The 22,603-nt window shown below is 46.8% G+C and overlaps 1 protein-coding gene across 2 annotated transcripts in view; it reads left to right on the forward strand.

Moving 5' to 3' along the window:
• SHANK2 (SH3 and multiple ankyrin repeat domains 2) overlaps positions 1-22,603 on the forward strand; it is a 2,270,638-nt gene that overhangs the window by 1,521,543 nt on the left and 726,492 nt on the right. The gene's annotated exons all lie outside the window — the stretch shown is intronic.

A 22,603-nucleotide genomic window follows, 5' to 3' on the forward strand; every position in this document is an offset into this window, starting at 1 on the left:
CTGTCTTGCTGTTGCCCTGCTGCCTTGCTGAACTCTTGTCTGGCTGTGAAAGTGCTCTCCAAGGGCTTGGATAGAGCTTGCCTCCTGTTCCTTGAAGTCTCAGGACCAAAAAGACTTCTTCCTTTCACGTGGACGCTCCGTGCGCCGAAAATTTCGACGCACAGCTTGTTTCGCGGCGAGAAAAACGCCGCACACCGACGCTGATCAACGCGACGCCCTCGGGACGATCGAGACTTCGACGCACAACCTCGCAAGGACAAAGCCGCCCGACTTCCAAGGAGAAATCGACGCGACGCCTACCGTGAGTGCGAAACTTTGACGCACGGCCTCGCAAGGACAACGCCGCCCGACTTCCAAGGAGAAATCGACGCGACGCCTGCCGTGAGACCAAAATTTCGACGCACGGCCTCGCAAGGACAACGCCGCCCGACTTCCAAGGAGAAATCGACGCGACGCCTACCGTGAGATCGAAACTTCGACGCGCAGCCCCGCAGAACGACGCGCAGCCGGAAAACAAGCAGGAGAATCCACGCACAGACCCGGGACATCTGGTAATCCCCGCGATCCACAAAAAGAGACTGTCTGCGCGCCGGAAAACGACGCCCGACTTCCCCGCGTGGAAAAGAACGACGCAAGTCTGTGTGTGCTGAGGAGAAATCGACGCACACACCCCTTTTTCCACGCATCTCTTCTCCTGTGGCCCTCTGAGGAGATTTCCCACCAGAAACCAGGTACTCTGTGCTTGAAAGACACTTTATTGCTTTTTAAAGACCTAAAGACTCTTAATATCACTTTTCAGTGATATCTTTACAAATTCGTATTGCAACTTTGATCGTTTTGACCTACAATTATCCAGATAAATATTCTATATTTTTCTAAACACTGTGTGGTGTATTTTTGTGGTGTTATGCTATGGTGTTGTATGATTTATTGCACAAATGCTTTACACATTGCCTTCTAAGTTAAGCCTGACTGCTCGTGCCAAGCTACCGGAGGGTGAGCACAGGCTGATTTTGGATTGTGTGTGACTTACCCTGACTAGAGTGAGGGTTCTTGCTTGGACAGAGGGCAACCTATCTGCCAACCAAAAACCCCATTTCTAACAGCGGCCATCTTGGAATGTTTTTGTTTATTTGAAAATGCATTCTCAAATGGCTGCTTGTGATTAGTCATGTTTCACCACACATGCACAAGTAGGCAGATGGATGGAACGTCTGTTTTTCATTATCAGCCCGAAAAGGCTGCGGGTGCATGTTTAAACATGTGTCATGATGCGCCAGTAGCTGTTTTGACATTTTTAATTTACTTTTCCAACATGGCTGACTTGCATTGTAGAACAGTGAATTTTTATAATAAAAAAAGTAAATGGCTTGGTAGCACTTTGTAGGAGCCAGGCTCTCAGAAAATATGGCAAAATTAAAATATTAAAAACGACAATGTAATTGGGCTGGGAGAGAAGTAGGAGCTGTGGGTCTTTGGGGAAAAATGAAATTACATTTATAAAAAAAATAAAATTGAAGAGAGACTACAGAGCAGTGCATGAGGGGGAAAGCAGAAAGAGGGATCACAGAAAGCAGAGTTGTAGGAATGAGATGGGAGAGAGTAAGAAAAGCAACACACTCCCACAGAGTACTGAAAGAAAAAGAAAAAGAGTGCCCTCAGGTCATCAGTGGAAGGATGTAATGCATCCAGTCAAAAGATAGGGATGCAGTAACTGTGAAAGACAAACACCAGGACGGGGAAACAGTTTATTGAATCAGGAGCACGCAACAGACAGAAAAGAAAGCCATCAATTTATGAGAGCAAAAGATACTAGCCGACACAAGTCTCTAGTGAATACAATAGGTTTATTGACCAGCATACGCTGTAGGAAAGACCTAAAAATATTAAGATTACACTCCATAGGTACATGTGCAGCTCAGGCTGCATTTCCTTTGGCTTAGGAAGATGAGCTCTATTGGGGAAACAGCCATTACCACTCGGCTGTAACTAGGCAGAGCCGTAACCATGCATGTGTTACAACGCATGCACCTTTACCACGCATAGCTTTAACCACGCATTTTTTTATCTTTAATATTGGGGTGGAGGTGCGGTGTTAGGGCTCAGGGCAGGGGGTTTAAAAGGGTTTGGGTCGGGGGGCGGTGAGTGATGGTTTTAGTGCTTGACGGGAATATGGCTTTAGGGCTTAAGATGGGGGAGGTGTTAAGGCTCAGGGTGGGGGGTGGATTTTTTTTTTTTAAGCGTTGGGGGTCAGGTGACATGTGGTGTGCTTGGGGTCCTGTTTTAGGGCTTGGGGCAGGTAGGTACAGGTTTAGTGTTGGAGCAGGGGCAGTGTTTGGGCTCAGGGTGGGTGGGGGTTCGGCTTTAAGACTTTGGGGGCAGGTTTAGGGTTCAGGGCAGGAGTCGCTATGTTTTTTTAATGGGCTGTGGGCGAGGGGGCGCAGAGGTCCATTTTTTGTGTTTAGGGCAGGGGCCAGGGAAAACCTTAACCAGGTATATGCATTTTCCATATATGCTTTTACAACAAAATGTGTTGTAAAAGCATGCGTGGTAAATGCATATTCGCTGTTAGTTATGCATGGTTAAGGTTATGCAGGGTAATGGCATTCGTGTTGTAATGCATGCTTGGTAATGGCATGCGTTGCAACAGAATGCCTTGTTCCATCATACAACCATCTATTGTTAGCAAATACAGACTCCGAAAGCCAGTTGAGGTTCTAGAGTGAAAAAGATACTTGGTGAACCCTAGGCGACCATAGCCTCCTGAGGTCATCTCTACCTGCCACCACACACCATTCCTTTCAGTGAGTATAAGTACTTTACAAACGTCTAAAAACTTGGTCTTCATTTTTCTGTCTTCGCGGTAATAAGAAGCAGGCTCTATTGTACAGGGACATCATCCTGTGACTTGCAGATTGCACAAAGATCTTGGCAGCAGACGCTTTACCCCACCAATCTCTTTTAGTGCAGTAGGCCCAACGCCGCAACACTTGACCATAGTCCTGCACAGATAACAACAGCCAAAACATCTGGCTAGAGCTTATCTTTTTTTATGAATGCTACATCTCAACTTTAGGAGCCTCCACGCTCTATAATGATGTCTAGCTAGGTTCACACTGAACAAATATGCACACGTATATTCAAGCATACCTGGTTCGAGGTCATGTGTGTCCTGTAGTTATTCTGGCAGGATTGTTCATTGAGTTAAATGCTCACTGCTGACATCTGCTGGTGCGACCTGAAGCTAGGATCTCCAAGTTCAGCTCATCCTTCCATCCATCAGATGTCAGGAAAATGAAGCCCTCATTATAACAGTGGCAGCAAAAATCGCCTACCGTCGCGGTGACAGCTGCCATAATACCGTCCGCCTTATTATGATCACTGCCGGACTTCCACCACAAGAAGTGCGGAAATCCGGCAGTGATTGTACTGGCGGATGGTGGTAATCTGGCTTCTGCCACCACCTCCGCCACTCCAGTAGAACGCCGGTAGCCTTACCATGACCTGTGATACGGCCTGGTGGTGTTCTGCTGGTGGGGCGCTGCCGGCGGTAGCAGCACCCCTTCCCTGCCAGACGACCTCCTCGGCCAAGGTAGGTCGGGCTTCCAACAGGGGAGGGGATTGGGAGGGTGGGGGGTGTTGTGTGTGAATGTCTGAGTGTGTGCATGAATCTGTGAGTGTGCGTGTGAATGCATCTGTGTGTGTTGTGTTGTTTGCGTGGTTGTATGCATGTGAGTGAATGCGTGCAAGAATAGTGAAGTGAGTGCGTGTCTGCATGTCAGTGTGATCGTTGTAAGAATGTGCGCAAGCATGTCTGGAAGTATGCGTGTATGAATGCATGTATGCCAGTGTGAGTGATTGGGTGTATGTGTGGTGTGTTTCTGCAGTTGTGTGCGTGTATGGGGTGTGGGGGGTGAGTGTGAGGATCGGAGGGGGTGGGGTGTGTGTTTGGGTGACGATCAGAGGGGGTGGGGGTGAGTATGAGGATAGGAGGTGGTGGGGGTGTGTGTGAGGATCAGAGGGGGTCAGGGGTAGTTTGGACGGGGGTGTGTGTCAGGTGTCTGTTGGGAGGGTGGGTGAGCCACCTACCGGTGACAGGGAAAGAATTCCCTGTCACCGATAAGGCCTACTGCCATGGTTTTCGTGGTGTTACTAATGCCACGACAACCATGGTGGTAGGTAAGCTCATAATGCCGCCAGCGGTTCTATGCCGGCCGCCGGATGGAGATTGAAATCTCCGGCCCGGCGGCTGATACAGTCATGGCGGTCTGAGTGGAGAAGTGGCAGGTTGGCTGCAGCCAACCCGCCATTCTCATAATGTGGCAGCCTGTTCGCGGTACTACCGCCAAATTTCCACTCACTGCCGGGGTCATAATGACCCCCTGAGTAACAATAAAGGGGGTCATTCTAATTCTGGCGGGCGGCGGAGGCCGCCCGCCAGAATTCCGCCCCCATAATACCGCTCCGCGGTCAGAAGACCGCGGAGGGTATTATGAGTTTTTCCCTGGGCTGGCGGGCGGTCTCCAAAAGACCGCCCGCCAGCCCAGGGAAAAACTCCCTTCCCACGAGGATGCCGGCTCGTAATCGAGCCGGCGGAGTGGGAAGGTGCGACGGGTGCAGTAGCACCCGTCGCGTATTTCAGTGTCTGCAAGGCAGACACTGAAAAACCTTGCGGGGCCCTCTTATGGGGGCCCCTGCCGTGCCCATGCCATTGGCATGGGCACGGCAGGGGCCCCCAGGGGCCCCGCGACCCCCCCTACCGCCATCCTGTTCATGGCGGCTTTCCCGCCATGAACAGGATGGCGGTAGGGGGGGTCAGAATCCCCCATGGCGGCGCAGCAAGCTGCGCCGCCATGGGGGATTCTGAGGGCAGCGGTAAACCGGCGGGAGACCGCCGGTTTACCCTTTCTGACCGCGGCCAAAGCGCCGCGGTCAGAATGCCCTGCGGGGCAGCGCCGGTCTGGTTAGAATCAGGGCCAAAGTCAGTAATAGTGACATATCTAATTTATATTGTCAGATCTGCAGTGTAGTGTTCTATGTAAGTTATTATTAGCTCAGTAATGAAGGATGGCTTGCTGTTTAATTTTCGAACATTGAATACCCAAGATTTGGCGCTTTGCTTTGCCGTCTATTTTAGGTATTAGGTACATATCTGAAAATGTGCAGATTATGTGTACTGCAATGCCAGGGAATATATCAACAGTCGGCTGTCAGAAGAAGACACAAAAACTAAATAAATGACAAGGTCGTGTACCTGTTGTTACACTAATTCAGGCTTCAAGGCAATTCTCCGTTCCATTACCTCCAATTGTGCCTAAAAGCTGAAACGTGAATCCTTCTTCTCAGTGTGAATCCCCAGCATGCACACGCCTGCTCATGTGTGTTGCTGTGTCTGGCAGTGTTCACGACTGCATCTGCTCTCTCTATCCTGGACCCTTTATTTCATTAGTGTAACTTAGGTGGCCTTAGTGGCCGAACTGGGCACTCAGTGGGCCCAATTCACAAAGCTACCGAGGCGTGTACGTTGGCTCGCACAAGCAAATAGCCTGGTTTGTGAGTGGAAACCCACTTTCTGAATTCACAAAGTTGATTTTGAACTCATAAGAGTATTTACGTACACAAAGATTTGCGGGTAAGTGAATATACTTACAGAGTTAGGCAAGAAATGGGTGTTCCCATTCCTAGATGGGAAGAGAATCGGAACATCTCCAAATATAGTCTGGGTTTAAATGAAGGGGTTTCTTCATATGGTAAAATAGTTTCTCAGGAAGAAAGCATTATTAAAAAACGGCAAGTTTATGGGTACACGTGTAATTGCTCGTACAAAAGCTACATTTTCATAATGATTCCGAGAGTACTGGTTCGGGTTTCAAGGGGTACTCCTCATAACTTTTGTACATTTTTGAAAAGGCATAAATGAACACTCATGAAAGGTTACAATGTTGGGTGCAATTTTACGACTTTCTTTAAGACTTGGGCCTGCTATGCTTGATTTTCCATTGCGCTGTAACTGACTGACTGTGGGGTTTGGTACCTTCTCGTCCTGGTTTTAAGCTTCTCCTACAGACTGGCGTCTGGAGGTGTTTGTGAGCTGTCAGTTGTAGTCAGTGTTCTGATTACAGTAGAAGTTTTGTTGTTGGTATTTCATTATGCTGTAAGTTTGCTGGGTGTGGGGAGAGTTCTACAGTGGCGGCTGCTGCAGAAATGGCTGGAGGGACGGAGCGGTGGCGGGGTGGGGGGCGGTGGTGGGGAGGGAGGGAATGAAGAGAGAAAAAACACTTATCTGCAGCTGCCGGATACTGCCTCAGTGCTCATCTGCTCCCGCCGCCTCTGTGCTTCTGTGCTCCCCTCCATACCCAATCCAGACGTTTCTCTCATGCTGTTAGACAGCATGAGAGAAGCGCCGGGATTGGCCTGAGAGGGCTGAAATGTTGCTCAGGGAGGGGGTGGGAGCCTGCGCTTGGTCCCCACCCGGCTGTGAAATACAGCTCGGGTGGAGAGTTCTAAGTGCACACGTCAGTTTGGCGGGTTTCAGAAGGCCGACCAGACGTGTGCACTTAGAGCGCACCTAGCACTCCTCCTCCCTGGTGACGTGGAGGATGCTAGCCCTGCCCCGCCCGACAGTGCACAGAAAATTAAAATGATAGTAAAATACTTTTATTATCATGTTATTTCTCTGCCTTTCAGCGGCAGGGCGACACTCCTCCGCCATAGCGAAGGGGCCACCCCTGGAGAGCTAGCCAAGGTAGATAATGTGGGGGACTGATGTTGTGGGCAACATTTATGGGTCTGTTTACGAATGCCCCAGATGGCTAATCAGTATTTATCACACCGACAAATTCGAAATTTTATCAGGTGCAATAAATAACACCTATTCTGAGTTTTTTTTCCGAGTATTTGGCTGTGCTGATTTTTGTGGTTAGCGCATGTCCTGATAATTATCAGATCTTTCTCCTTCACTAACTTTCAGCAAGTTTGACCTGCCAAAATATAGCAGGGGTGTGACCTTTATCGCACCTGTTAAGGGCAGGGCCACTGGAATTATGCGATTCTGTGGCAGCGCCTTTTTTTCTGCAAAACTAAGGAATTGCTGCATTTGCCACATATTCCATCATTTGCTGCACAATCTGCAGATTTTAACAAAAAAAAATGTTTCTAGCTCAAATGGATCACACGTATCTAAAAACATGGCGGCATTCCTTCACACGCAGTGGAAGGCCCTTTGCAAAGGTTAACTGGTCATTTTTCAGTTGCTTATTTAAGTATTTTGTTGTTAAGCTGGCATTAATGAGGTGAAGTGTTAGCCCAGATAGTATTACCATGAGTACAAATAAAATAATGAAGCAATAATATCAAAACTGTGCCTCACTATGCTGCATAATTTATCTTTTCTTTCCGCATAATTTAGTGAACCCTAATGCCTATGCATTAGGCGCATAATTCCAGAGGCCTTGGTAAAGAGTGCAAATTATATTTGTGACCTGTGCAAACAGGTGTCTGCACAGGGATCACAATTTTCCGGAGCGTTTTTGCTCAGACACAATGAGGCAGATCTGTGCATTGTTAGAAATATGTGTGGGTGTCCGACCCGCTTTTGTTTTTCTTTTGGCAGTGTTCTGTCTGTGGGTGTATTCATATGCAAAAACCATCTACCTTTCCTCCTCAGACCATATTGGAATAATTTTAGAAAAAAATACTGTGCCCTATTGAGTTAAATGCGCTTAAAACGTTGGTGATAAAACATATTTAGTTCCTCTTTCTGGAGCCCATAGAACAGGTCATCTGGTCTGCGTGGGGGTGTGGCTCCATCTCTAATTTATGCAAGAAATGTCCAATTTAGGATGGTGCAGGATACTACTCACACAAATGTTCCTATTACGGTGGGGGTCCAGGAACTCACCATGGCGTGTGATAAGACCTCCTCGCAGTGCTTTCGGGCTTTACCCTGAAATGACTTATAGGCCATATACTATAATTGATACTATAAATGTGTTTTATTTGGCCATTTAGTGGTAATTGATTTGATAATTTTGTAGGTGCACCTAAAATTCTGTCAACATTTTGCTGACCTGGTGCGAGTTGATCTTCTCTGGCACTGTCGAGCTTTGAGAAACATTGTTCGTACACATTCCTAGCATAGATGCCTGGCACAGTTTCTATATTTTTGTGAGAATATTACTACATTTATTTCAGATGGACATGAATCCGTGTTGTTCGAAAGAAGCAAGTGGAGCCGCAAACGTGGTCAAACAAATCACTAGAAATGTATAAGAGATCTTCCCATCCACACTGAAATGTGAATACTCCAATTAATGAGCATGTCAGGAGATCATTGCTCTGTGGAAAAACACAGCAGTACTGGGGTGCTGCAACAGTGGGGGTCGGGAGGGGTCATGGAAGTGGACATAACTTCTGCAAGTTAGTTCCGTAAGAATCAATAGCTACCCTGACATCTCTGCAAGAACCTCTTTGGAAAGCCATCCCCTCTGAATTTTGAATTTGAAAGTAATTGGATAATAGAAGATGCACCTGGGGCCAGGATGAGTTGGGTGATTTTGTGTGCAGCGTTGCCAGGGACGTGTATGAATGATAGTTTGTTCAATGACACCTATATCAAGTGCCCTGAAGCACCTACCTCTTAGGCACATACCTGTAAACAAAAGGCATGGAATTCTATGTGTACCATAACAAGGTCTTTCACCGGTATATAGTGGCAATGGTATATTTTATTAATTCATTTTTGCTTCATTTCCCTTTTCATGAATTTCTGATATCTGGCCAGAGGTTAGACTTTACTCATAAAGGATATCTTAGAGTGAGGCACTGTCCCTGGTAACCACATCTTTTCACAGAGTGAAGCTTTTAGGCCCTACAAATTTGATTTGGCGATTTCATTCATTCCAATAATAAACTGTGGCTAAGAAGGCAGACGGCTGGTGTATCGACAGCTTTAATTGAAATGCATGTAATAGCTCCATTGACTTATGCTTCTTGTCTTTCCCACTATTCTTCTGGCAATTGTCCTGGGGTTTACATATAACAAAGTAAATTATCGAACCTTGAACGCCAGTGTATGAAATGTCTTAGACAAAAGGGACGTGGCGTGGTTCCCAAGTAGAAGTTCTGGGAAACTGGGCTTATGTTTGCATAAAATCCATATAAGCTTCAGTTATAAAGCATTTCCCTGGCTGACATCCATCTACGTGGAGAGCTGAGAACTAAAGATGTAAAAAAAATTGAGCTGGACCGGTGCAGGACGCAAGGCAAGGATGGGGGTACAGTGGACTGAGACTCGAGTAGATATGAAAGTTTGACTTGATGAATATAGGAGGCAAGAAACATACTCAATATCCCTTAACCAAGGGTGCCTTAACCTCACTGGCAAAGATGAAAGGAGCATGCAAAAGTAAGTTCATTTCCTGCTACTTCCTGTGGATTTCTGGGTTCTACTGAATCAATGAATGTTCATTCTGCCTCTTCTGATGACCAGCCCTCTCTTTCAGTATCTGAGGTAAACTAAAATAATGATCTGGTGTCTCCGGTTGATTCCGGCCCCACGGTGTGGACCAGTGGAGTTATAGATGCATATTGACTTTTGTCTCTGTGATCAGACTTGGATGAGCGGTGAGTCAATGGCGGGTGGGGGTGCCATGCCAGTGTCGAAGAAAGCTGAACCATAAGTATGTTACGGTGTGCAAATTAGTAGGGTAGGAGGGATTTGAGGATGATCTAATATTGTGCACGAGTAGGGATTTGCTTAGTTAGATAACTTTCCACATATTTGCAACTGCAGGTACATGGAATTTAGGTGTTTGGACCAGAATCACAATATTTTTATCCTAGAGTTGAAGCGCGGATTAGAACTTTGGTCCCTGTTTAGCCACTAGACCACATCTCCTCCCTGTGAACCATCACTACAGTAACACACTACTCTTGACGTGGAACAGTGTTTAATTTGTGCTTGTTGTTTCCGGTGCTGAGCACCGGCACTTATTTTAGAGGGCCGGGGCTTATTCTTCTGCCTCAAGCATTTGCTGCGAGCAAAAGACACATATGGGAAAGACGCTGGAAGGGAAAAATTAAAAAGCATCAGAAAGGGAGGAAAGCAGAAAGCTGTAAGAGTGAGCTGAAGGGGCAGGGAGTGGCTTTATATGGATTGAAGAGGCCTGAGATGGCTTCAGGATTACGCCGCCTCAGTATTCCGTGTTCCCACATTTAATTGCAGCAGTTGCGTGTTTAAGAGGAGGGCTTCAGGCACCGGCACGTTTTTATTTACAAATTAAGCACTGGCGTGGAATCATTGGAAACAAAAGCCTGGCCAGTGCACAGGACTGTTCCATGTTAGTAAATCTCACCCCACAACCACACACCCCATCCACTCCCCCTACTCTTCCTTAAGGTCACAGTTGGACATGTAGATTAATCTGGTCTTGCGATGTGTTGCATGTGTTTGATCTTAAAGTGCTATCTTTCCGGGGCACCCTCGAGCAGTTGTGAAGCCTGACCGTAGACCCGCGCGAGGTCTACACCGTGCTGCTCTGCCGCTGTCGTGAGGGAGCTATTTTTGTGCTTAAAAGCAGCATATAATCCCTTTGCCATTCCTCAGCAGACAGTGGAGCTAAGTGCATCTGGAGGCAGGTCTGAGAGGTGTCTCAGCAGGAGCAGAGGGGCAGCTGGAATCTGAAGAGGTTGCAGCACTGAATTCACAGCAGGATCTAGTGAGGACTGAACGTCAAGACTCCCAAAGCAGTGCTTTGTAAATGTCAGACTCCATTAAGAGAGAATATGGTCGATCATTTGGTCCATATACCCGCTGCAGAGAGTTAGGCACAAGTTTCAAGGTCCATCGATTTGAATTTAGGTTAGTCCTGTTAGTGTGTATTCTGCTTTTGCTCCAGCGCGAGTGGACTTCCATCCACTGTTTATGGTTTGACATGTGAACATTAGTGGACCGAGTGGCAGATTTATCAATCTTCCACGCTGAGCAATGCAGCAAGCCACCTTGTTGCGCTGCACTTCATGAAAGGAAAGAGCATGAATGCACCATATTTAACATTATGCAGCACTCTCTTGTCCTTTCGTGGCACTGATGCACTTTTGGCTGCCTAGCCTCAATGCAGGCACCCTTGCGTCATGTTGCAATGGTCCCTGTGTAGTAGACAGGATTGTTTTTGTGCAGGAAGGGAGACCTTGCTGCAGAAAAACAATCCTGAGAGGCATGTCCTATGTCTATGTGTGCTGTAGAATGCATCACAGATAGAAAGAGGAAAAAACGGGGAGAAATAAAGGTATCTCTTCTTGTTATGTCTCACTTAGGAGGAGCAGAATCGTGACGCAGTTCCACGTTTACCTCTAATGGTATATCTGGGAATGTGCCAAATCCATAGCACACTCCACCCATGGAAGGGCTCCCTGAGGCAGAGTCACACAAGTCACCAATTTACGCCACCTTGTGTTACTCTAGATTTATTAAGCCATGCTCGGCAACAAAAGGTGGACTTGCATGACTTTATAAATCTCACTAACGTTTTACATTGCCCTTGAGTCCCCTTGCATGGTTCAAGGGCAACACAAAACCTTGAGAAATATGGACCTTAGTTTCAACTCTTATATTATCTCATTGGTGGTTGAAACTCTATGAGGGGAGGGGTGGTTAAAAGCTGTCCAATGTTGTGAAGCTTGATGGGGCGCAACTTTACAATTTTTACAAACTTTTTTTCACCCCAAAAAATCAAAGAAGTATCCCCAAGCTGCAGTGTGATCCTTCCCACGGCCACACGGGTCCAGAGCACCAGAGGGCCACCACGTCTTGCCCGTGATGCGCTAATTTCCTGCACCGCATTGCCAGAAGTTACCACTCCCACAGGCGTCTATCAGAGTGGTATTATAGGGCTTCTAACAATTGAGAAAGTCCCCTTGGCGGAATTCACAAGTCCCTGTGGTTCGTGAACCGGAGAGGATGTGCAGCAGGCCTAAACAAATTCCCGAAGCCTGATGCAGGATCCAGGACAGATCAGAAGTGAAATTCTAACCATGTTTCCCCCGTTTTAAAATGGGTTCATTAGTCTAGAATCAAGAATTGATTTCAAGATTGTGTGCATCACGGATACAGCTCTCCAAAACGCTCTACCTCCCTATCTGAACAATAAACTCAATCCTCATGGTCATCAGAAAATTAGAAGCAAAGATTGCCTAAGTCTTGAAATACTTAAACGCAAGAAACCCAAAACCATAACGGACATTCTCAGGTCTAGCTCCTAGGCTGTGTAACTGTATTACACACCAAATAAGATTTAAAAAGCACGTCTATTCAGTTTTTACTTCCTTAACTGACTTCATGTTTACTCTTCCCAGCTTCTTGGAAAGCGCTCTGCTGCTGTGGGTAGGTCTATGCCACAATACCTGCTTTCAATACATACAATTCTGTCCTTGTACGTGGAATGGACTGATAGACTCAATTTGTAAGGATGAAGTGTGGTCTTTACCTGTTAAACAGATTCTGAAGAAAAGTGGGCCCTGGTAGCTTAGAGTTCTTTGTGTGGCTGAAAGTGCATTGCAGTGAACTCTGCCCTCTACTGTAAGTCCCTAAAGGTGCCCATCGTTGGTGGGTACTTAGATCCTCATGTAACTTCAATGTAAGAGTGTCCTTGAACTTAGAGCTTCTGTGCCCTCTACTGCAAGTCCCTAAAGGTGCCCATCGTTGGTGGGTACTTAGATCCTCATGTAACTTCAACGGAAGTGTGCCCTTGAACTTAGAGCTTCTGTGCCCTCTACTGGAAGTCCTTAAAGGTGCCCATCATTGGTGGGTACTTAGATCCTCATGTAACTTCAACGGAAGAGTGCCCTTGAACTTAGAGCTTCTGTGCCCTCTACTGGAAGTCCTTAAAGGTGCCCATCGTTGGTGGGTACTTAGATCCTCATGTAACTTCAATGTAAGAGTGCCCTTGAACTTAGAGATTCTGTGCCCTCTACTGGAAGTCCTTAAAGGTGCCCATCGTTGGTGGGTACTTAGATCCTCATGTAACTTCAACGGAAGAGTGCCCTTGAACTTAGAGCTTCTGTGTGGCTATATTCCTTGCCCTCTACTGGAAGTCCTGCAAGGTGCCCCTCATTGTTGGGCACTAAGAGCCTTAGGCAGAGTTTGGCAGAGCGCCCCTGTAAACTGGCAGTGTTCCTGCCCTGCCAAATTAGCGGATGCCCCCGCTCTATTTAAAGTAAGGGAAATGCCGCCCACCACGTGTCTGTGGGATGAAAGACAGTCTCCCAGCCTTATTTATGGTGACCTTATTTAGAGGGTAGACCGTCGCTTATTTTGTCTTCCAGGGCTGCCTTGTGATGATGAATAGCGATCCTGGACCAGTTCCCCACTTGCAGGCAACAAACACCCTGCGCACCGGGGATATTTTTATTTTGTTTGTTTTCATAAAACAAATTCATGCTTAGGGATCATGTGTCTGCCACCTAGGGGGCGCGTATGGAATTATTGTACTAAAATTATAGCATCTGCCGACTTGGTGGACTGACATTCCACCCACCAGGGATTAAATGACTCCCACTGTTTTCATAGAAAAGTATGGTAACTTTTTACTAGGGTATCTGTTACATCCCTACGGTGAATTCTGCTCCTTTCTACGCTTTGTTTAATTTCCCTAAGACTCACTCTTCGAAGGATGTATGATGGAACAACGAATGCACCAACCACGCAGGTCTGAACAGGCCTTATGAACTGCAGTTTGTGGCATGAACCTCTGGAAAGAACAGGAGGGCAGAGATGCCATCCTGGCCAGAGTTGGGATTGGGAAGGAGCCCATGGTAAAGCCTGAGGGCCGACGGCGGAAGTCGTTCTTCTTGAGTGGAGCTTGTTGCTTCGCCAGACAGAAGCCAGTAGATTAAATAAAGGCACGACGGGTATGCCAAGCAAGGGTGTCCATGGCTGCATCTGCTCCAGACGGACGCCACAAATAAACTTTACATTTTGCAATAGCACCCAAACCGTGTTATGATAGGATACCATTCTAGGAGGCGAAACATCCGGAACAACGACGCCGGAACCGCAACAATGTTGTTAACAGAAGCGGAACCACGCTTGCGTTAATGACGTCTCCCTTTTTCTCTGCCTTAACCACGCATGTGCTGAACAACACACATGCGTGGTTAAGGCAGAGAAAAAGGGAGTCAGCATCGGGAGAGGACGCTGTCAGGTAAGTGGGGCTGGGGGTAGTTTTGTTTTTAGGACAGGGGTGGGGGGTTTGGGTAATTTTGTTTTTAGGGGCAGGGTGGAGGGTAGGGGGAGTTTAGTATTTAGGGTGGGTGGGTTTTTAGGGGTGGGGGTCAGGGTAATTTTGTTTTTAGGGGCCAGGGTTGGGGGGTCCGGGCAATTTTGTATTTAGGGCAGGCGAGGGACAGATTTTTAGGGGCGGGGTTGGGGTGGGGGTTTGGGGTAATTTTGTATTTAGGGCAGGTGGGGCAGATCGGGTTTTTAGGGGCTGGGGTGGGAGGGTCAATGTAATTTTGTTTTTAGGGCAGGTGGGGCAGATTGGGTTTTAAGGGGTGGGGGGGTCGGGGTAATTATGTATTTAGGGCGGGTGGGGGTGGGTTTTATTGGGTGGGGTGGAGGGTCAGGGTAATTTTGTTTTTAGGTGCAGGGGTAGGAGTCAGGGCAATTTTGTATTTAGGGTGGGTTTTTAAGGGCGCGGGTGGGGAGTCGGGGCAATTTTCTGTTTAGGGCGGGTGGGGGGATCAGGATTTTAGGGGCAGGGGTGCGGGGTTGGGGTAATTTTCTTTTTAGGGGCTGGGTAGTTTTATTTCTGGGGGTGGGGGTCAGGTAGGATGTGGTCGTAAGTGGGGTTGGGGGTAGTTTTGAGGAGTGGGGGTGGTTGGACTAATTTTTTTAAGGGGCAAGGGTGGGGGGTCAGGGTAATTTTGTTTTTAGGGGTGGGGTGTGGGTTGGGGTAATTTTTTTTAGGGGCGGGTGGGTGTTGAGTATTTAAGGGTGGGTAGTTTTATTTTTGAGGGTGGAGGTTCACTTGTTTTTCGGGCTCAGGGCGGGTGGTGGGTTCTGGGTACTTTTATTTTTAGGGCAGGGGTGGGGGGTCGGGGTAATTTTGCTTGTAAGGGTGGGGTAGATTTATTTTTGGGGTGGAAGTCAGTTTTTAGGGTGGGTGGAGGACCCAGAGTAGGTTATAGGGCTCAGGGTGGGTGAGGGTATTTGGGTAGTTTTTAGGGGCGGGTAGAGGGGTCGGGTAGTTTTATTTTTAGGGCAGGTGGGGGGGCGAGTAGTTTGATTTTTAGAGCGGGTTGGGGGGTCGAGGTAGTTGTATTTTTAGGGCGGGTGGGGGAATGGCATGCGAAAATCACCCATGCCGTTCCACACATGCCTTTACTAGGCATGCTTTTACAGCTAAAAATCGTTGTAAAGACATGCGTGATAAAGGCATGCGTGGAAACAACGCGGTCGTTGTTCCGACCGCGTTGTTCAAGCATGCGTGGTTGGCGCATGCGTTGTTCCATTGTACATCCCACCCAGATTCATGGTGCACAATTTTTCAACTTCAGAAGTCTCAAAGGGCTAATTTGTGCCCTGCAGGTCACAGCGGTGTCATCAGCAAGAGATTATCTCTCGAGCCGCCTTGCTTAAAATACAGAATTGTTTACATCTTGACACACACCTTCGCGCTATGGTAATTGTACATTGATAAGAAAAATGAAGTCTGCATTGCCGTTCATAAACTTGAAATCCTTGGTGGGAATGAAGGATGTCCGAATACTGGATTATTGAAAGGCGATTCACGACACAGTCAATCAGGACCTTGGAGAGCGCCTTCCGCATGGATCCTGTGTTTTCTGAATTAGGTGTGACCATGTGAGCAGGTCACCCATTCCTGTTGTTCCTACGTCTTCAGGTAGCTTTGCTTTTTTTCCGAAAGCCGACTACTACATGTCCCAGAATACATCACTACTGAAGTGGTCAAACGCGACCCACGGCATCTTCATAGCAGAGGAATTAATCTAATGCTTACTTCTCTAGCTGAGCAAAATGCACAATTCTAACCACATTGAGCTATCACTGTATATAAGAGATTAATGGTCTTCAAATTGTTTTCACAAATTGCGAATATTTATCGAGGGATAAAGTTGTAGAATCAGGGGAAGAGGTCATAATCTATATAAATATATTGTTTTTTTTCTAATTCTACTAATGTTTGTTGAATTTCAAAGGAACATATGTGTTTCCCGATTATCCTTTTTTGGTCATAGAGATAAAATGTGACTACAAATGTCATTCTCTGTCTTCAATTAATTCAAGGAATGGAAAGGTGACAAAAGGCGAGTGAAAAAGATTAGGTTGGCCTTCTTAGTGATCGCGATATTTAGTACGTGGCCACTAGATGGCACTCATGTTCCTCTAAAGCGTATAAAATATTTACTGCATTGAAAGTACAAAAGCTCGCCAAGTGAAAAATCTCAAAATGTTTCCAACAGGCACATAATTACCAAACGCTTTAGAAAATTAAATTGTACGGGGACACATTTCAGTTAGCTCAAGTGTTCCACTTGCAGTAAACTCCATTCCAAATGCTTTGTTTCGTTGACAAACACGTTTTACATAATATTAGAACACTGGAATGTTGGGAGGCCATTGGGGACAATGGAGTGTTCTTGGCTTCTAGTGTCTGGGAAAAGCTCAGAGCCTCAACATTCCAATGTTCTTGTTCACAAAGACAGCTGTGAACAAAGGCCTCACAGAGCCCATGGAGATTTCATTCCCCTCCAGCTTTTGAGGCCTTTGTTTTTATTTATGCCAACATTCTGTCCTCCATTGGTGGAATGTTCTAATAGCTTTATAGCCCTTCCTAGCTGCTATACCGGCCAATAAAGTCCACTTCCTTGTTAATTGCCTTTGCCTTCGGCTTGAGCCTTTAATGCTTGAACGGGCCTTTAATGGCTGGGGCTATAAGGCTATATTGGAATGTTGGAAGCTCCATTGGAAACAATGGAGTGCTCCAGGCTTCTAATGTATGGTAAAAGCCCGGAGCTACAACATTCCAATGTTCTTAATTCACGGCCACAGCTGTGAACACATTTCTCACGGAGCCCGAGGGGATTTCAGTCCCCTCAGGCCCCATGCGGCCCTTGTTTTATTTATTGGAACATTCTGCCCTCTAGTGGCAGAATTTTCTAATGGCCTTAACTCCCTTCGAAGCTTGGCTATACCGGCCATTAAAGTCCTGCTCTCTTGTGGCCCTTTCCTTTGGCTCGGATCTTTAAAGCTGAAGCGGGCCTTTGAAGGCCGGTGTAGCCCACTACGGCAGGATATAAGCCGCTATATTAGAACATTATTAGAGTTTTCAGTCCATCTTGTAGAGGACGGTGGCAAGGGCGCGCTATCATTCCCTTCTTTTAACAACCCAGTTGCCAGAGTGTTACAAACTGTACACCTTAGACTGGGCTTTTGGCCTGCCCCTTTCATTGGTTTTCTTCCACCACTTTCTTTCCACCATTGGCTTATGACTTTGTCAATCACTTATTTCCGCTCAAGTGAAGCATTCATCTCTTACCGTATGCTGTTGGTTGTTTGAATGTATCCTTCCTCCTCCACTTGAGTGCTTGCTTTGAACTACACTAAGGATTAATTTGCATCTATAATGTGCTTGTGCTGTGTGTGCATTAAAACCAAGAACAATTGGCTTTGCCTCTGCCTGTTTGTCACAGATCCATTGTTAGTAAGGAGTTGGTATACCTGGAGTGGCAGCTGCCTGAGCAGGGGTACTGGGGCATGTTCACTCCAGAGGAAGAGAGCACGTCAGGGGCTCCAGTTCTGCTAACGCAGCTTACTGGGGTACATGCCTGCTGCAAACACTGCATATGACGTGTGAGTCCATGCAATACTAACTCCAGCTTTCATTCCTCTGAGTTGGATGAATCCTCTGAAGTTAGTAAAATAGGTACAGTTAAGCTGAGTCATTATAAACCCTTTTTAAAGAAGCTGAAAAAAGCACAATGCAGCTTGTGTTGAGCTTTGAATACATAACATAGACTTTGTCTGCCCCAGTGGGATAAAAGTAATATTTTTGAAGATAATTTCGTTATTACAGTAAACAGGTGCAAAAAGCAATTTGTATGACTCTCTATCAGGCGCAGAACATTGGGGTCATGCATCGAATCATCCTTGGCAATTCTTTTTGCTTCTACATATATGTGCACACCTAGTGCACCTCACCAACAGTCAAGATAACTGAGTTACTGGATTTCACATTTGAAGATGCAAAACTTTATATCAAGTCTGGGACTAAGTACTTTCTGATACAAAGACTGCGTTTGTTATGATTGTTTATCTGGTTGTATCTCCTCTTTTCCCATCAGTAAGAAGGTTTTCTGAGAGATTGAATGTTTATGTACAATGTATTTTATAGATTCGGCTGATTAGTCGCTTGCATCAAAAATGTGACTGCTGATAAAAAGATGGAGTGGGGGATCTTTGTTTCTTATATAATCGCCCTTGAACCAAACCCCTCTTGCCATAAAAGAGATACCTCTGTGCATATACATAGTCACCGAGGACAAAGCCCTCCAGCCTGGTAGGTTCTAAGATGCCCTAGTGCCTTTATCATTCTGCTTTGGGAGTCAAGCACAGAAATCCTTCTCGGAAGAAACAATACAGGCAGAAGGACAAACCTGGCCTGTATTTACCCATTTTTAATAGACCAATATAAAGCGAAAATGTGTGAAATATGTTGCTACATTAGTCTGGGTTGTAGTTCATCCCCAAGATCAGTCCACAAATTCTTGCAGAGTTAACCAGTCCACAAATTCTTGCAGAGTTATAGTTCTCTGAGTTCCAAACTTTGGAAGCGAAAGGCTGTGAAAAAAATCAAACTGCGCATTTTTGATTCACCGTGGAGCTTATCACATTGGCACAGGTCGTGCTGTTTTGGGCGCATGGCTCTCTGGAAGAGCTGAAGCCTGACATGTCATCATCCCTCAGCTTTCTAGCAAAGTGCTACAAGCCCCCACCATTTGGAGCCAGCCAGCCAGCATCACTCCCTGCACTTAAAGGCACAGCGTGAGTCACAGCGGACGGCCGGCAGCACCGCCAACCACCTGCTGCTGAAGTCACTTGGTGATTGGTCAGCGCCCGCACAGTCAATCACACGCTCGGCGCACAGGGGTGGGGATGCAGAGGACAGTGGGGAGTGGGAATAGTCGTGTCCGGGTGAAGCTAGGGTGAGATCGAGGCGTATTAAAAAAACAAAGTCTTGATTCTTGCGAGGAGTGGGGCATGTGAAGGTGCGTGACTGTGTGTGTATGTGTGTGTGTGTGGTTCCTGCGTGTATGTGTGTGTGTGGTGCCTGTGTGCGTGTGTGTGTAGGTGCCTGCGTGTGTGTGTCTGTAGGTGCCTGTGTGTGTGTATGTGTGCGTGCGCGCGCCTGCGTGTGTGTGTTTCATAGCATAATAATGTCCACCCTGTGCATAATGATAGCTTTTGTGTAATGCTGCTAATTATGGACATTATGCATATTATGGACATTATGCATATTATGGACAGCCTTTGTATGATACTGTTCGCCACATGGCATTTTTGTGGTAATTCCCTGCAAATTGCCGACATACCTGGCATGATGGTACTTACTCCTGCCACACTGATAATAACCCTTTTTCTGAAACAGACTTTTATTGGTTTTTATCACAGTCAGGTGTCCTTGTACAATACAGAGAGCATGCCAGGTTAGTTCATTCTCTTACAAGGTAGTAACAACAGCAACCTAGTGCCCCCCCCCCCGCCCCCCCCCCCCCCCCCCACGCCCCTCCCGAGCTGCGTCGTGGACCGGTCGCATGATTAAGTGGTCTTTTATCTGGGCTGAGGAGTGGGTCACTCTCATATGAAGCCCCCCCCCCCCCCCCCACTCTCACAGGAACACTGGGGTTGGGCGCCCCCGTCTATTGAGGACTTCCTCTTCCCCCGGAGATGGTGCTGCTGTTTCGGGCTTGGGTTCTCTCGTGCATTCCACCAAACTTTCCCACGCACCGGCCACCTCCATCGAGCCCCGCCCCTTCCCGGAATAGGACTCCACGTTCATCGTGGACCCACCTGTCCAGTTCCCCACGCCAAGCGCCTTCTCTGGACCCCGACAAGCTCTCCAAGGTGGGTTCATCTCTCACTTTCCCAGAAGCATAGCCAGGCCAATAAACTTATTAGTGGCTTTTGTTTAGGTCGGGTTTGGGAACCAGTGCAACAGGCACAGTCCGGGTGAGCACGGGACCTCCCTCTAGGTGATGTCAGCCGCATGGCTTGTGTCCACCTCTCAGCGATGGAGAGGCAGGACCACAACACATGGTGGATGGTGGACATCTGCTCCAGCCCATCCACACCGAGGGCAAGCCGTCTCCGCTGCGGGGAAGAACTTGTTAATTCTGCTCGGGGAGAGATACACTCTGTGGAGGACTTGGAAATTTATGAATTCAAATCAAGCGTTTCTTGATACCTTCAGGGAATGCTCCAGGATCCTCCCCCAAGCACCCTCCGGAGTGTGTACCCCTGATTCTTCCTTCCATTGCTCATGGAGTCTATCGGGGGGTTTCATCATATTCATAACCCTTGCAAAGTGGTTGCCTGTATTATGAACAGTCCTAGCACGATGGTGCCCTTCGCTACCAATATTGTGGTAATCCAGACCTACTGCAGGTGTCCTTGGTATGACAGTAGCCACCCATGGCATAATGCTGGATCAAGCATAATAATAGTAATTCTGGGCACATTGTGGACATCCTTCTCTTAGTGACACCCCCACCCCCAAAAATAAATGTAGCTCTAGCATAGTAGAGAGAATGTCTAGCACATAAGGGGTACCCCTAGCATGATGGTGCTCAGCCTGGAGTACAACTGGCCCTGGCATAATGGGGAGCTTTGCTGACTGACTGCGAACATCTGCAATATGCCGCAGCTTCTGTTTTCTCTTTAGGAGCACAGAGTGAGCCACGCCGTATATGTGTCACGTGTAAGGCTCCACCTGTGGCCCCTCCCTCAAATTCTGACCATCTACAGTAGGAGTGTCATTGGTCACTGCTTTGTGTAGGTCTTGGCCCCATCTCAGCTGCTTCTATATGGCTGGACCCCCTTCTGTTCCTACATCCCACCTCGGGCCTAGTGCTGGCAGATGTCCTGAGAGGGCTGGTGCGTGAACATGGTGGTTCTAAGACATTTAAAGTGCAGGACATAAGTGCTGGGTTTAGTGCAAAGTGCCAGGGTCCTGCAACACTCCATTGTAGTGCACTGGGAATAAGGAGGGCATGTGCCCTTTTACTTTGGGGCCATCATGTTTTCGGTTATCAAGGCTGCTCTCTTTTCTTTCTTTGATCAAAGTTATTCTTCTCATAGTTTTGAAAATTTTGCAATCGATACGGAATTTGTATTGCAACTTCCTTTCATCTCCCCTTTCGCCTCTTCCCTGGTGCCTAGGCTCCCCATCAAGATCCCCATCCCGTTCCCCATTTTCTTTCATTCTTCACCTCTTGTGCTTCTTTCATCCTCAGTCCCCTGCTTCCGAATTTGTGTAGATTTTGTTCCTTATTTATGTATTTTTTAATAAGGGCCTGTTAGTTGCAAAGGGCTACCATGTCACTCACTCATTTCTTTGCACTGTTGTGCAGTTGCTTTTCTTTAATTTACTTTTAATTTATTTACCGTAGTAATATGGCAGTGCGCCACTTAAGTACAGCAAATAAAAATATACACAGCCAGACATACTTCTGCGTTCGTGTTGAAGAATCCATTCGAGAACGATAAAAAGCTTTGGCAAATGCAATTACTTTGCCTTTTAGAATGGAGACCTTTTGGTTTTGACACTGCTAGTCCCAATCCCCACGAGGAATCTAGTCCTGCATTTATGGGGGCTCTGTGTAATTTGGGGGTGGGTGGTATTCATGTGCAACTACTTTGAAAGACCACCAGGGGCTACAGCTGGAAAAGACTGATTCACAAACCGTATTTTGCACAAGTGCGTCCGATTCTTGGAACCTGAGTTGAGAATGAGACATAAGCACTCAGAAAAAGAATTGTGAGTCATGTCCTACATGAATAGTTAAAGTAAATAAATATTGCCTGAGGGGCCTGGGCACAACCACCCCCTTACATTGTATGCAGAGAGGCCAACTTTGGTCTCAAAACAGAAGCGGGATTTGAGAAGTGTGGCAGAGAATCAGTCAATGCGAAAAGATGGATCGCTGGGGAGAGAGGGAGAGAAAAGATACGCAGAGGCTATTTTTATTCATTGGACCTTCTGTTGTGCTTTTTAAGGACCTAAGGGCCAGATGTATCAACAAACCATTTTGCGATTCCCTAATAGCGATTTTTAAGAAATCGCTATTTCTGAATCGCAAAATGGTATGTATCATATTTGCGATTCGGTAATAGCGATTTCTTAAAAATCGCAAATGCTATTACCGAATAGCAAATTGGGATACCAGCCCCATTCGCACCTATGGGCCTGTAGGGCCATATTTGCAAATCTTTTGCATTTCCCAAATTGCGAATTCCTAACTGGAATTCACAGTTTGGGAAATGCAAAACCCAGGGTGCTGGGGGCCTAAGGCCCCCTCTGCTGCC

The sequence above is a fragment of the Pleurodeles waltl genome, chromosome 3_1 (genome assembly GCF_031143425.1).
Source record: "Pleurodeles waltl isolate 20211129_DDA chromosome 3_1, aPleWal1.hap1.20221129, whole genome shotgun sequence".
NCBI classification, from domain to species: domain Eukaryota; kingdom Metazoa; phylum Chordata; class Amphibia; order Caudata; family Salamandridae; genus Pleurodeles; species Pleurodeles waltl.